Source organism: Dipodomys merriami, unplaced genomic scaffold, assembly GCF_024711535.1.
Source record: "Dipodomys merriami isolate MVZ:Mamm:240054 unplaced genomic scaffold, mDipMer1.0.p SCAF_416, whole genome shotgun sequence".
NCBI classification, from domain to species: domain Eukaryota; kingdom Metazoa; phylum Chordata; class Mammalia; order Rodentia; family Heteromyidae; genus Dipodomys; species Dipodomys merriami.
The window spans coordinates 417932-431716 of NW_027205782.1; positions in this window are offsets into that span (position 1 = coordinate 417932).

The following is a 13785-nucleotide window of genomic DNA, read 5'->3' on the forward strand; positions in this document are numbered from 1 at the left end:
ATACTTTTTATTGTAAAAATAGTGTACAGAGGGGTTACAGTTACATGAGTAAGGTAACGAGAACATTTCCTATCAAGCATTGTTACCTCCTCCTTTGTTTTTCTCCTACCAACCCTTCCCTCTCCACCTCTACAACTCCTTTACTACTTTGAGCACCACTTCTGGTTAATTAGAGATAGGAGTCTCATGGACTTTCCTGCCTAGGCTGGCTTTGATCTATTATCCTCAGATCTCAGTCTCCTGAGTAGCTAATATTACAGGCATGAGCCATTGACACCTGGTTCAAATTTTCTTTTATTTATCTTTGTGAAATTTCCCTTTATAGTGTCAGTTTTTCTAGATTGTTCCTTTTTGTTTTGCCCATCCTTCCACTTATTCTGTTGGAACTGCCTTGATAGTTGTAAATGATGCTTAAATTTTTGTTTTTCAGTATCATATCATAGGAGAGAATTTAGTATCTGGTCTCCTATACTACTTGCTTCTCTATCTCATTTGCCTCTCTTTTTAGTTATCTGATAATGCTCCATGATTTTCTATATGTCTGTTTTTAAGACATTATTTAACTTTCCTTCAAAACTGCTTAGCAATTAGTGCTTTTATCTGTATTTACCACATAATTTTGTATTTGTTTCTGTGCTTAATTGGAATTCATTCTTATTTCTCGCTTTTTCATGTCAAAAGTTTTAGGTAGGGGCTGTATCTTCAACAATACTTGTTTTTTAAAGAAACAATTCTTGACTATTCTGTTTCTGCATATTTTTTTGTGTGATCTGACTTTCCTTTGCACCCAGTTTGAATGGAAGCTTGAAGTTGTTGTTGTTTTTTAAGGTCTCATTGCCTTTTGGCATCAGGTATTGCTAAAGAGAAACATAAGATCAGCTTGATTTCTTTTCCTTTGTGATTTCCCCACATGTTCTTGATCCTGGAGTTCTGTAGCATCCATAGAATTTGTTTCACTAATAACCACATTCTGTTAATTTTTCCAAAACATATGAATGCTTTTCTTCTGCTTTCATGAAGGAAAAAAAAGCCTCTCTTCTAGTGCATTTGAGTATAATATTTTGTTATTTTGTCTTCTTTAGGGAACAGTTACCACATGTTGCATTTTAAACTGTACTTGGTTGTGCAGTTCATAATAACTTTAATTTCTGTGACTTTATGACTTTATATATATATTTTTCTTCCTTGATGCCCTTTCCTCTTCCTGTCTCTCCAGATCCTCAGATTACATTTAGTTCCAGGAGTAATTTTCAAGTGTATATTCTGCATTATATTTTTATGTTAGCGTCCTTTCCTACTTAGAAAATTATTTTTGCATGGGTTATATACCACTGTTTTTCTCTTTTTAACTTTGAATGAGGATGGTTTAACATCAACCTGCTTTTTCCCCATGTAGTAAAGGATGCATGAATGCTCCTGTCTTTCCCTCATCCTGTAATCTCTATGCTCTCATTGTCAGGGGAAGCAGGCAGTGATGCTGGGCAGCAAGAAATCAACTAGCCTGCTTGAAGAATGCAGTGCCCAGGCACAAAATCATCCTGTCTCTTTCATCTTCCATCATGGATCATGTCTAGTGTGGTGTGAGGGGAGAGATGGACAACCTCACTCCTCCCACCCCCAATGTGATCCAGTGGATCACAGGACATTGTGAGGTCCTATACAGCTCATAGGCCATTTGTTGAAGGTCCAGTCTTACCTATTTAATTCAGTTCAGTCATGTTTGCTTTACAGAAAGCTACTTTCCTCTGCTTCTGGCCTCCCTCCTTCATTAAGAAATGAGAGAGGAGAAAGTAAGAATTACATGAGCATCAGACATATCCTACATGCTCCATGATGGCATCGTGCACATCATGCACATCAGTGCAACTGGACATAAGACTACCCTAGACAGCTGGAAGGCCTCCTTTGGTTAATGAGAAGGCAGCTAGCTTTGTGTGGCTCTGGTGACATTCTTTTTATTTGGATAATTCTAGTTTCATAGGTGTGTCAGTTTGCTGCATATTAGTCTTTGTTACCCTTTAGTAAGGAGTTAGTTTTGTTCTAAATGTGTACTGAGCTGAAAGGTCATCCTTCAAACCTGCTTCTCCTTGAGGCTGTCCATAGAAACAGATGTTCACTTCCTTTGCTCAGACTATCCATGCCTCTCGTCTCACCATAACTAAGGTAAGCACCTTGGGCCAGAAGGCTTTCCATGTCTCCCCTCTTCTCCCTACACCTGTCTCTTAAGGCAAGTTCAGATGTGTGTCAAATCTCAGCATCCTTCATCTTTTTGGTCCCAATTTCATTGTGTTCAACAAATGTCTTTTCAGAGTCTATTCACTGTTATTCTGGCTGCCCTGATTTCATTATAGGCATTTGCTTCTTAGTGTTTGGCACTGTTTGTTACTGCTCAGCTTACATGGTGGTAAGTGGCGTGATGCAGCCTGTGTTCCTCTTGTTTCCTGGAAGACATCTTTCTTTGTATAAATGATGAATTTTTGTCTGGAGATGTAGCTTGCCTTGTGTGTACAAGCCTGGCTTTGAGCCCAAGCACTGTTAAAATAATTAAAAATGAATTTTGGGCATAGTTTAAATCCCAAACATATTCTTAGCCATATATTTTGGCATCAACTCATTTAAAAAATAAAGTTAATTACTCTTCCTTCTGGTGAATGTTTAAGTACCTAACTCACTGTTTCTGAAAGCCATAAGATGTGATCAGAAGGAAAGCCTTTATATGAGAATACCTTGTATGTCCTCTATTGTCTCTTTATAGTAGCACCTCATGTGTTATGTTAAACATGTAACTAATTACTGTAATCTTATGCATTTTAATGATTGTTTTGTTTAAGCAGCAAATTATACTTGTTGTAGAGGTTGTAGTTTTCCAAGTCAAAGGTGAACTCAGGGTATAGCATTTTCTAATGACCAGGAACAAATGAGAAAATTCAATGATGAGGAAATCTTAACTCTGTCTTAGGAGCTCACTGTTTGTATTGATCTTAATGAATTTGTCTATGCCTTATTGTATTGATAGCTATTTCAGTAACAACTAATGTTTATAATAAATACTATTTACAATAAACCAAAATAAAATAGATTATTTTTAAAGGATCTAATTACTGTCCTGTTTATTTTCCAACAATGCTCTAAGTAAGGAATAGTATTGAGTTACTTTATAAATGTAATAAAATGGAGTTTAATTCACTTTCCAGTTAAGACAGAATAAGCATATATACTACTTTATCTTTCCCAACGATTATAAACAAAAACTCTGGGAAGAAAACTTAGAACAACGAGGAGTCCAACAGTACATAATAACAGATAGATTGACAAGGCAAATAGAGTCTTGAGTCATAATTGACACATCATGAAGTTCTTGGCTTTTGTTTTTAACCTCTCCCCACATTTCTCCTAAACTCAAAGGCAATAAAGCATAGTCAGTGTGAACAGAAAAGTTGTTAGAGAAATCTCTTGTTACACAACTGTCCCGCTGGACAAATTTCAGGGAAATCTTCTGGTTTTTCTTTTTCTCTCCCAGCCAAACCCAGTCCTGCAGCTTCGCCCCAGCAATGGCAGAGCTGGTGGTTGCAGCAGTAATTACAAATGTCTGGACACCCAAAATTCTCAGGAAGTAATTCCTTCTCTCTAGCCATACAAAATGATAGATAAAATGTTTTTTCCCATTCTCTGCTATTAAACACTTTACAACAGAGGTGGATGCAGTCATGAAAAATATTCTTCAGGGCAATAGGGATAAAACCTTGGATGTCCTGTTTTCTAGCCATGCAACTAGAAAAAGAGGCTCTCGGCAGCAGGACAATATAGAAGTTGCACATGCACACATGCACAAGAGTGAGAACTTGAGGAATACATAAGGCTGTGTATAAAGTCTTTAGCTCAACTTCAAGCTGTTTATTCGTGCAGCTAACCCAAAACAGCATACCAGAGACTTTGAGAACTAGCTACAGCATGGGCCACTACCAGCCTGCCAACTAGGAGGAGGCACATGTGAAATAGCTTCAAAAGCTTTGAGATCTGAAGTGACAGCCCACTAAAGTATGTCAGAACCTCAGCCCTGAGTCAACCAGGTGTGCAGCAGCTAAAGCAATGAAGTAAATATTAACCAACATTTTTAAACAAAACTCTTAGACTTATAATAGATAAAATCTTCAAAAATAATCTAAAGTGAATATGGAAAGAACTAGGAAAATCTCAACAAATTGCAAGAGAAACAGCCAATCCCATAATAACTTGGAAATTGGACTCATGAGATAGTGACTTTAAAGTAGCCATTATACACAAGTTCCAAGAAGCAAGAAAAGATGGAAAGGGAAATTCTTGGCAGAAAACAAGAAACTATAAGCAAGTCATAGAGAAAAGGGAATAAGAGTTGTTTAATGGATAAGAGTTTTGAGTCTTGCTAGTTACCAGTAGCTCTATCATTCTCGCTAGTTAGGAGGCTGAGATCTGAGGATCGAGGTTCAAAGCCTCCCTGGGCAAGAAAGTCTGTGAGACTCTTACTTCCAATAAACTTCCAAAAAAGCCAGAAGTGGAGCTGTGGCTCAAGGGGTGGAGTGCTAGCCTTGAACAAAGAAAGCTCAGGACAGTGCCCAGCCCTGAGTTAAAGCCTCAGGACCAGCACCAAAATAAAAATTAAGTCTTGCAAAGAGGAATGTCTTTGGGACTGTTTGCATACCAATATGAAATATTATATACTACTGAAATATGTACTTATATTGGTTAAGATGGTAAATTTGTATATGTTTTACTGTAACAAAAGAATAGGGTAAGTTGATATGGGTTTACCTGAATAGATAAAACTAAGGAATGTTTCTGAGTGAATAAAGGAGGAAGGAAGTAGAGGTAGGGAAGGGGGGAGGTAGGGAAAGAAGATGGAAGGGAAAGAGGGAGGAAGAGGACAATAAAGGACCAAATGGAGCTACAGTAGTTTAAAAATCCATTATTTGGGTTGAATTGTAGAATGGAGATGGCAGAAGAGTCAGAGTTTCACTGGTGTGAAAATATCTGTCATGAAAAACATATACCTTACAAAGACTAACCAAAAGTGAGCTAGGATAGCTATATTAATTAAATAAAGACTTCAGAACAAGGCAAATAAAGTTTGAAGAAGTAATTTACATAGAAAAAAGATGTAACAATTCTTAAAATATAATTCAGGTAACAACAGTCCTTCAAAATACATTAAAAATTGAGACTGAAGGAAGAAATATATAACCCCACCCCTTCTAGATGGAAACTTCACTCCTCTTGATAATCAGTAGAACAAGTAGATGTAAAATCAACATGCATTTAGAAAGACTAAATATCACCAGCCAACTTGATCTAATTGAATTTGGTATAATGTTCCACCTGAAAGGAAAAGAATGTGCATCCTTTCCAAGTATAGATGTAATATTGTCCATAATAGACCATATCCTTGGTTGGAAGACAAAACTTAATAGATTTTGAATTGATATAATACAAAATATTCTCTCCTTAAGATGAAATAAACCTCAAAAATGGTAGCATATCTGAAAGTTGCCCCTTATAATAGAATCCAACTGGCATACGTCTAAATCCAGAGGCCAAGTAAAGGAATGAGAATGAAAGTGCAACAGATGAAAATGTGTGGTATGCAGCTAAACCAGTATTTTTAGATAAATTTATAACACTAAATACTTATTAGGGAAGAATAAACATCTCCAATCAGTCATACTGCTTTTACTTTACAAAACTGGAAATCTAAGCTTCCACTAGAAATAAGCCAGTCAAAATAAGGACAAGCAGAAAGAAGGAAACAACAATCAAGAAACATCATGATACCACAAGCTGGTATTAAGTTGTCAAAGCCAATAAGAGTAATAAACTTCTACCTATGTCAAATAAAATAAGAAAACACAAAATGTCTATTTTAGGAATGAATGATGCAAAACAGTGCAGGTTTCATCAACACAAAAAGTATCATGGGAAACATTCTGAACAAATCTGCAAACAATATGTACAACCTATATAAAATGTACCATTCCTTTAAGAGACATTGACACTGAAGTACACACAAGGAAAAGTAGGTAATCTGAGTGGTCCTATATCCACTGAGAACTATATCCACAAAGAATTGACTTTGTAGATAAGAAACTTTCAACAACAACAACAAAAATCACAGGCTAGATTTAAGGAAGAAAAAATACCAATTCTATATAAACTTTTCCAGAAAAATAGACATGATGAAGAACTATGAACTCACTTAAAGGTCAGTATTAAAACTAGAGAAAAATGTCTCAAAGACAAAACCAGTATCTTGAGCACATAGAAAAATCTCAGACAAAACATTAGCAGATTGAATCTAGCAATATATAAGTAGAAAAATGTATTAAGACTACAAGCAGTTTCTCCCAGGAATGCAAAAATTCCCACATTCAAAAGCAATCATTGTAATATACCATATTAGCAAACTAAGGTATTAAAAACTAATAAGACTGTATTGTCATATGATCATTCTGTCAAATGGAAACCCATTCTTGATTTTTTAAATGAAAATGAAGTTCATAAAGACAACTTCCCTAACTTGGTTAAAAGCAGCCTACAGAACATTGACAGCTAGTAGAATTCTTAATGGCAAATGACTGATTACTCCTATGATTAAGAAGGCAAGAAACTAGAAGTTTTGACCCATATAGTGAGGAAGAAAGAGAAGTGACATACACAGTAGAAAGGAGGAAAAACAAAACCCAGTAGTCACAAATAATGGGATTGTTCCACATACAAAATCAAAGGAATCTACAAAGCTGCTAAAACTAGTCTATTTAATGTGGTCAGAATGCAGGATATGTAATAATATGAAAATAATCCAATTGCTATACTGGTAGTGAGGGGTTACAGTTACATGAGTAAGGTAATGAGTACCATTCTTGTTGAGCATTGTGGCCCCCCTCCTTTGTTTTTCTCCTACTATCTCTTCCTGCACCCAAAGTTGAAAAGTTCATTTCCAACATAGAAATTGCTTCTTTTAATTCTAACGAAGTATCTATAGGATCCATATAGTGAAAACTAGGGGCATAGCTTAAAGAAATCAATGAGGATCTAAATAAGTGAAAGGATACTGTTTATGGATTAGAAGAAGCAATATAGTTACCAAATCTCCCAAATTTATTTACACTTTTAATAAATTCTAAACCAAAACCTAGTAGAACTTTTTATAGCTATAGACAAGATGTTTTATAAGAAAAGGCAAATTAATTTTGAAAAGATTGGATGGCTCTACTTACTAGATTTTAAAAGTTATTGTAAAGGAACAGTAATCATGATAGTGTGGCATTGGAAAAGCATTGCCACATTGATCACTGGTATAGAAAAGAGCCAGAAATAAACCCACACAAATAAGGTCCATTGATTTTTAACAAAGAAGAAAAGGCAGTGCTTCAGAGAAAGCATAGTCTTTCAACAAATGATGTTGCAACCAGCTAGATGTCAATACATTTACTCCTTGTACAAAAAATGAAGTTCAAGTGCACTGTTGACATAAATGTACAATGTAAAACCATAAAATTATCAAACAAAAACAGCGGAAAAATCTACATGGCTTTTGATTGACCAAAGTGTTTTTTTAAGAAATGACACCAAACTGGGTGCCAGCGGCTCACACCTGAAATCCGAGCTACTCAGGAGGCTAAAAGATGAGAATTCAAACCCAACCTGGGCAGGAAAGTCTATGAGACTCTTATCTCCAATTAACTACCCAAAGAGCTATGTCAGAGTGCTATCCTTGAGGGAAAAAATGGTCAGGACAGTGTCTAGGCCCTGAGTTAAGTCCCAGGACTGGCACAAAAAAATTAATAAATAGAGACACCAAAATAATGCATTTAAGAATAAGTGTCTTTAACAAAATTAAGAAAAAAACTTAACCTGAAAAATATACTGTTGGGAGAATAAAAAGATTAACTATAGAAAGGGGAAATATTTATAAATAATATATCCAACAAAGAAGGTGGTGTCATAAAATACAAAGAATTCTCAAAACACAGTAATAAAGAAAAGACAATAAAAGAATGAGCAATGTGTGTAAAAGATGTATCACTACAGAAGATACATGAATGTCAATAGAGAACTGGAAAAAGTGTGCAGATCATTAGCTGATATACGAAGGCATAGTCTTTCAACAAATGATGTTGTAACAAGCTAGATGTCAAATTAAATTAAAAACACAAGTTACACTGTACACCTCTTAGAAATTGCACACATACTGAACACACAGATACATATTGATAATACCAAGTTGTCATGATGATATGGAGCAACAGGAACTCATAGATTTCTGACAGTAGTGAAAATGGAAGTCACTATGGAAAAGAGCTTGGCAGTTTATGTTGAAATTAAATATGCAGTTGCCAAATGACTGAGCATTTGCACTTCAAGCCATTTACCTTTAGAAATGAAAACTTACTTTCACACAAAAACCTGTGTTTGAATGATTTAGAAAGGCACTTAACTGGGAACAACCAATGTATCTTTCAGCTGGTAACTGGTAAATTATAGAAGCTTTATTCAAAGGAATATTCTTTTCAAGGGAAGGGTACAACATATAATGATACAGGTAAATATCACATGTGTTGTGTTAAATGAAAGAAGCCTCTGCCCAAAAGTTACTCTGGCTCTATTTCTGTGACATTGTAGAAACAGCAAGCTATAGAAGAAGGAAAAACTGATTCGTTGTTCTCTGCTTTAGAATTTGGGAGAGCTATTTTTTTGGGGGTCCGGTCGTGGGGCCTGAACTCTGGGCCTGGGCACTGTCCCTCAGCTCTTCAGCTCAAAGCTAGTGCTCTACCACTTGAGCCACAGCGCCACTTCCAGCTTTTTACTTTTTGCTTATGTGGTGCTGAGGAATTGAACCCAGGGCCTCAGGCATGCAAGGCAAGCGCTCTACCACTGAGCCACCTTCCCAGCCCAATTTTTACACATATTATCTATATTTTAACACCATTTAAAGTTCTGAGATTACATAATACTGCTTACACATAGGTCTTAATTTGCAAATACTGAGGGTAAATATATGCACGCCTTTCTGAATTTCATTTTGAGTTCTTTGAAGTGCAAATATGACTAGAAGAAAGGGTAGCTAATATGGTAGAGTGCTTGCTTAGCACTTAGCACTTTGAGGCTGAATAAATAAATAACTAGTAAATTAGTAATCATGTAGTTTGAATAGTCACGTATAAGTTCTGTATGATGTTGTCATAGGGTTTGGTCACTTACAAAGTAAGTCAAAATATTCAGAAGTCTCAAAAAAGTATGCTTCAAATGCTTCCGCAAATCTCAAGGCAGCAAGCCAGCAATGTTTTCTCCCATAATTATTACAGAAGACTCACAGTGATTACATAATTACCCAGATTCTCATTCTGTAGATACAGCAGAGCTGAATATTCAGGAAGGAATGCTCTGAGTTGCTTTGTGGGGTCATTGCAAGGCTGTTCTTGGAAGACTACAACAGAACTTTAGAAAGGATAGGGTTGGCCCCCTGCTTAAACTGGGATCTCTTTATTTATTAACAATAAAATTACTTTATGCTTTTCCAATGAGGCCTTATTTAAACTGTGAGGGCTGGGCTGTGTGCTTGTGTCAAAACTGTCCCTTGAGTTGGCTCACCTCTAGCCATTAACGAGAAGCTGCAAAGAGAAGGATTTAAAGCTGAGGGAGGGAAAGGGAGAAGAAACTAGGAAATGAGAATTTTTTAATGGTTGCTTTAAATAGTTTTAATATTGCATTGTTCTATTTTAAAAAAATGAATATTTCAGGAAATTAGCAATGCTACTGCTGACTTATTCTTCAGGCAGCTTCAACAGAACTCCAGCAAGACTAGTCTCATGGAAGCCTACTGTCGGGTCACGGATATGTATAACCCTGTGGAAGTGAGTAATGGCTGAATGACACATCCATCTATTTGGTAGCTTTTATTATCATACAAAATATTGTTGCTGCTTGCTGAGTTTGTCCTCCTGCAAGACGATAATTCTTCCCTGACTTTTGTATCTGGGCATGGCCAACGGCTTGCTCAAGGCAGAAGTGACATGTGTCACCTTGGAGTGGAAACATGAAGAATTAGCATCTAGTTCACCAGGTCATTTATTATTCTGCCACAGAAATATTCCACATAAAACCTGGGTCTCTGTATGAGCTAGAGCTGTAACTGATCTATATACTTGGGTAACAGGAGTAGAAAATAAATCTATGTTTTCTTGGGGCTGTTTGTCCCTGCAGCATTTCTTCATCTTATCCTGACTGGTGTATTGTTCCATTCAAGTAATACCACATCATATATATTTCAATTATTTGTCTAACTACTTTTCTTAGGCTTTTTAAAAGATTGCTTCTTCATTATCTCCTAAAGTTCATATTTTACTCAATGTTCTCTCCTTATCTTTCTCCTTTTTAGAAAATCATTTTTAAAATGTTATGATTTTTAAGAAGTTGGAAAAGGAGTTGCCATTTAACAAAACAGTTTATGAGTACAACACATCCCGATCAATGCCAATCCTTCCATCTTTCTTACCCATCCCTCCCATTCCACCTCTTCTCTCAATTTTCTTTGTTTTGTAGGAAATATATTGACATTTTGACTACACTCTCCCCTTTTTGAAGACAGAATCTCAACTTCCTTTTTGTGGTAACCACAGCAATGTCATCAAGTTCAGTTTTTAATATTTGAAGCCAGCCATAGCCAGTTTGTTTCTCCAGGAAAGTTAATGAGTGTGAGGCTCCACATGTGACCAAGTTTTGCACCACAGGATTGAAGGGGAATCTGCCTAAGAGGTCAGGGACATTGTTCCTTCCTGATGAGAGTGGCATGAAGCAAAAGTGTTGGGTGTTGTTTTGTTTGTTTGTTTTCCTTCTCTTTTCTACACCTTTGGCTTTGAAAGCTGTAAAATGAGAATGTGATGCCTGAACTCTGCCTCTGATAATGAACAATGGCATTGAGAGAGAAAAAGCAAGAGTCCTTGAGGATGTACTGGAACTATCAACTCACCCTTGGGTCTGCCTTACCTGGACTTTGAGTGAACTGCTAATGTCATGGTTTAAGTCATATATCTGAATTCTCTATTTCTTGTTACCAAAAGCATCCTAACTGATGCAATGCATGGAGGCTTCCTATTAGCTCGGATAACAATCCCACACCACCGTGCTCCAAAGCATTGCATTGAAAAGGGATCTTGTGAACTTTTGCCTGCACTTGACTGGCCTCAAACTAAAATCTCGCAGGGGCCCGTAACTCACACTTGTAATCCTAGCTACTCAGGAGGTCAAAACATGAGGATCGCGATTCAAAGCCAGCCCGGGAAGGAAAGTCCGTGAGACTCTTACCCCAATTAACCACCAGAAAACCGGAAGTGGTGCTGTGGCTCAAGTGGTAGTGAGTTAGCCTTGAGCTGAAGAGCTGAGGGATAGCGCCCAGGCCTGGAGTTCAAGCCCCACAACTGACACCACAACAACAAAAACACCCTAAGATCTCAACAACCTCAGTCTCCCACTGAGCTAGGATTACAGGTGTGGGACACTGGTGCCCAGCTATGAGGCCCATTTTTATGACTAGGTAGGCCTTGAGTTTATCAACATTCCAATCAACCACAATGAAACTCAAAGGAATTGGGGGCATCTGAAGTGTAGCCCAGACTCTAATGAAGCCTTTTTGTTATGGGAATAGAAGGAAAGCCACAATTCCTGTTTTTTTTTTTTTTTGTCAGTCATGGGGCTTGTACTCTCGGCCTGGGCATTGTCCCTCCGTTCTTTCAGCTCAGGCTAGTGCTCTACCACTTGAGCCACAGCACCACTTCCAGCTTTTTCTGCTTATGTGGTGCTGAGGAATCGAACCCAGGGCCTCATGCATGCAAGGCATGCACTCTACCTCTGAGCCACCTTCTCAGCCCTCCTGGTATCTTTTTGTTATTGGGTCTTATATCCCTAAGTACTTCTAAAAGCTATCCAGGCCTGGAGTCCACCCCTCCCCACCCCAGACTCTATCATAAAACCTCAATGTCTGTTTTCTCCAACAAAAGATAGTCATGCCAGGAGAACTGATAATGCCACTGTCTTGAGCTCTCTGTTGTATTTTTCCTAAGGCTGTGGCACAAGTAAATGCAAAAGACTTGGGGGCTTATACTCCAAACACTATATGCATCAGTCTATGCAGGAGCATTTCCCACCTGTAGTCACTGTCAGGAGTTGCAGAATGACTGCAGGGCTTGTCATGTATTCTGCCTCTGAGCCCAACTTAGTTTCTACTTTTCAGGGATCACTAGGAGCAGACTCTATTTTGACATTATTGACTCCATTATTTCCAGATATTCCTGGTTTATTTTTTATTTCACAGACTCTGTTATATTACTTTTAATCTTTTTCTTATATCTGCCTGTGAACACTAGAAAGGTAGCAGAAATAAGATCCTTTGTATGATTTTTCTTGTTGCAGAGTCTGGGCACCATATAGAGCATGATTTTAATTTTAGGTTTCTGGAAACATATCTATTATATACATATCTAATATTATTGCATATATTATATAAATAATACATATTATATAATAACTATTTTTCACATCTCTTTTATTTATATATATTTCATTTTGGTAAAAAAAGATATTGTCTGTGCCCTTGTGTTTTTATTTAATCTAGTAAATAACAGAGAAATACACAAAATTGTCTTCAGTAGTTATGTAAACCAATCCTGATATTTGCTTCAAAAAATCCTAAGAACAGTTAAACTGATATTAAGTGAATAGTTTTTTCTAAATTGCCCAATTGATCTTCATCAAGGTAATTTCCTATTTTTAATTGGTACTATCTTATCTTAATTTGCTTGACATAAATTTAATGAAAAGGGTCTATGAGATATTTTATTGTTATTAGCTTTTCTCTACTTGTATATTCCTTCATTTTTATAGTTAGACTGACCCTCGGCCAAGTTTTGTTGCTATTCAGCGCCTGTGAGTTAGAATTCTTTCACAGATTTATGCCTTGAATTAAATAAGCTTACCAAAAAAAAAATCTGTGCGGATTGTCTCATAAAATTTTCTTTGGATGTCCTAATGCACAAAGCTCTTATAAGAGCTTACTGGCTAGTTCACAGTGTTGATTTATCATGTATTTTTGTTGTTGTTGTTGCTGGAACATTTCCATTCTACCCTCAGCTTACAGAAACCTTGAAACATCTGTGCTTGGGAAAAGGGTGGTTACACAGACGTAAAAGGCACACTTAACTGCTTTGTTGCTGCATGTCATGTGGCAAAGAAAAAGTCCTAGGCCTTCAATGTTTCAGGCAACCAATAGTGTACAAGTAGCTTGTGTTCCAACAGTGTATGTGCTAGCTGGTTATTTGAAATGCATTTCCCCATGGAAACAAGGTTAAGAGAGGCACTTAAATTTCTAGGTTAGATCATGAAAGTCTGTTTCACCCAGAATAGAACTAAAATTCTGTACATTACAATGACAAAGAGCAAAGTATTGCTGGAATATTGGTAACTCTTAAGTAGACCCCCAAACCAACATTATTGAATAAGAAAGAAGCTTTTAAAAACATACATTGAATGTTGTCCAAGAAAAGCAGGTTTAACTAGATAAGGAAAGATGTAAAGACAGACTTTTATGGTTCTAATGGGAACAATTGGAAAACAAATACTATTAATTTTAATTGTAATATGTTTTTTCTTTAAAATGATGAAGAGATGGGGACAATGATGAAAGGGATGACATCGGTCCAGCTGTATTGTACTTATAAACTGATTTGTTGAATGGTAACTCTTTTGTACAAGTACCTAAAG